The sequence below is a fragment of the Tamandua tetradactyla genome, chromosome 14 (assembly GCF_023851605.1).
Source record: "Tamandua tetradactyla isolate mTamTet1 chromosome 14, mTamTet1.pri, whole genome shotgun sequence".
Classification (NCBI taxonomy): domain Eukaryota; kingdom Metazoa; phylum Chordata; class Mammalia; order Pilosa; family Myrmecophagidae; genus Tamandua; species Tamandua tetradactyla.
In genome coordinates this window covers 3,333,508-3,336,370 of record NC_135340.1, presented here as the reverse complement: position 1 = coordinate 3,336,370, position 2,863 = coordinate 3,333,508, and positions in this window count along the sequence as shown.

The window sequence follows — 2,863 nt, the reverse complement described above, 5'->3', positions numbered from 1 at the left end:
CACTGCCTTCCCCCCGATGTTGGACATGACTCTCAGGGGTGTAAATCTCCCTGGCAATATGGGACATGACTCCCAGGAATGGCATTGTGGGATTCAGAAAGATTTCTTGACCGAAATGGGAAAGAGAAATGAAACAAAATAAAGTTTCAGTGGCTGAGAGATTTTAAATAGAATTAAAAGGTCATTCTGGAGGTTATTATTATGCATTATATAGATATCTCTTTTTAGTTTTTAGCAGATTAAAACAGCTAGAAAGAAATGCATGAAACTGTTGAACTATTATCCAGTAGCCTTGATTCTTGAACATGATGGTTTAACTATATAGCTTTTATAGTGTGACCGTGTGATTGTGAAAACCTTGTGGCTGAAACGTCCTATACCCAGTGTATGTACCGATGAGTATAAAAATAAGGACTAAATAAATATATAAATAATAGGGGGGATAAAGTGTCTGGGATGTTTGGGATGCTCTTTTTCATTTTTATTTTTATTATTACATGTATTTTTTTGGAGCAATGAAAATGTTCAAAAATTGTGGTGATAAATGCACAACTATGTGATGATCCTGTGAACCACTGATTGTACGCTTTGGGTGATTAAAGGACATGTAAATATATTTCAATAAAATTGCATTTCAAAAAAAAAAAGACACACCATGCATTATTCCCTAGAGTCTCCAGAAGGCATGCAGCCCTGCTGACACCTTAATTTTAACCCAGTGATTCTCATTTCAGACTTCTGGTCTCCAGAACCACAAGATAATACATTTTTGTTGTTTTAAATCCCTGAGTTTGTGGTAATTTCGTACTGCAGCAGCAGGAAACCAGTCCACTACCCTTTAGGTTTCCATGGAGATTAAACGAGTTGGTGTGTAAGAATGTCTCAGCACATGCCAAGCGCATATAGGCGTCACCTCTCATCCCCGTATGAGGATGCCTGGCTGATGTCCTTGGCTGCATACTCTGCTAGCGATAGCATGACCTCAAGACACAGTTATGTGATGTATGACAAGTGTACACACATATAATTGTATAAATACATAGCAAGACTTCAGTAGATAAATGCAGACAATGTGGCTTGAGATATAAACAATATTCTTCAGCATTTTCTAAATTTCCATATCATTTCTCTATCACCAGCTTTCTCTATCTGGATATGAAGCAATTAAATCAACTCTAATGATCAGCAATGGTTATTTATGGACGCCAGCTCTGACACTGAATTACATGGACTTTCTCACCTCCTCCTTCCCATCACCTAGAAAAATATATTTATTGTTAAGCATCTTTGTCATTAATGAGTAACCTGAGCCAATGCAAAGAGAACCATCAGTGTTCGCACTAATTAGGGATGTACATACTTCCATGTTCAACTATAGTCGTTAGTCAGCTTAAACTGAAATCTCCTAAGTTTAAAAGCTTATCACTGCCATCTATTAAAAGTACAATAAGCTTTTCCAGGAACATCCTTCTGCCCTGCATCATATGGCCAAGTCCCACTCGAAATTCAAGCTCTGTGAGGCATTTCCTGCACAGCAAGCTCCCCACCGCCTGGAAAGACTGTTCTCTCTATTCCTGGTGCTCCCAGGCTTACTTCTCTCACGCACTTGATCACTTGTACTATAATTACTTGTTTCCTCCCTAGTCTTCCACACTGGCTGTGAACTCCTTGAGAGCAGAGACCCTGTTATACCCTACATCCTCAATAAGAGAATGTCCAATTAATCAAATCCTTTTAAAAGTAATTAATTCTTAAAGGTAGAAAATTCTCAGTCCTAAACAAGGCATCAGGAATCGGGAAGGGCAGCCTCTGGATGTCTGCCTTACACTAATGACCTTGAATCTGAGATCAGGGTAGTAATCCAAAGCTTATTCTACCTTTTTGGAAGCAGAAGCACAATGCTACGTCCACAGAGATAACCAATCCCAGGTCCCAAAGCTTCACAAAACACAAAAACTGGATTATCCATTTCCTTTAGCAAATCTTCTAGAGGGGGGAAGATAATTTGAGAGTTCCTAGAAATCCCGTAAACCTCTCAGCCAGTAAGAGAGGCTCAGTCTTTTCTCCGATGCTCAGGGAACATGCCTTCACATGAGCACTGCACCCAAACCATGCCAGTGGGCAGATGGCCTTGGCACCTGGGGTGGAAGGGACTGGTCTTGAGCTGTGCTCTCCTGTGCACCAGCCACTGCCTCGTGTGGGGTCTGAGCATCTGAAACATGATTAGTCCAAATTCAGAAGTGCTGTGAGCATAAAATACACATCTGATTTTGAAAACATCATGCAGAAAAGAATGTAATCTATTTCACAAATAACTTCTCATTTCAACTAGATTGAAATGAAATTAGATTTTTGATATATTAAATTAAATTAAATATCTCATTAAAATTAATTTCGTTTCATTTTACTTCTTTAATGTGGCTATGGGGAAATTTTAAATTATACATTGTGGCTCATAATATTTCTGTTGGACCAAATAGAAGCTGAGATCATGGACGCTTGATTCAGATGGACATGAGTTTTATTCCCAGCTCTACTATTTCCTAGCTGAGCGACTTCAGACATATTAGTTACTTCTCTATGCCTCAGTTTCCCATCTCATACAAGAATAATAGGTTACATGCTTTGAACGCTGTTCTGTGCTGGACACTGTTCTAAGCACTCTAGGAATCAATTCATTTAGCTTCACCCAACTCTGAGTCAGGTACAGAGAGGTTATGTCATTTTCAAAAGCCTCACAGTGAGTTTTGAACCCAGGTAGTCAGAGTCCGAAGGCCATACTCTTAGCCACAGCTGATATGATTAAATATACCTGTAAAGCACTTCTCCCAATGCCTGGCATATGTAAACACTCAATGAACAT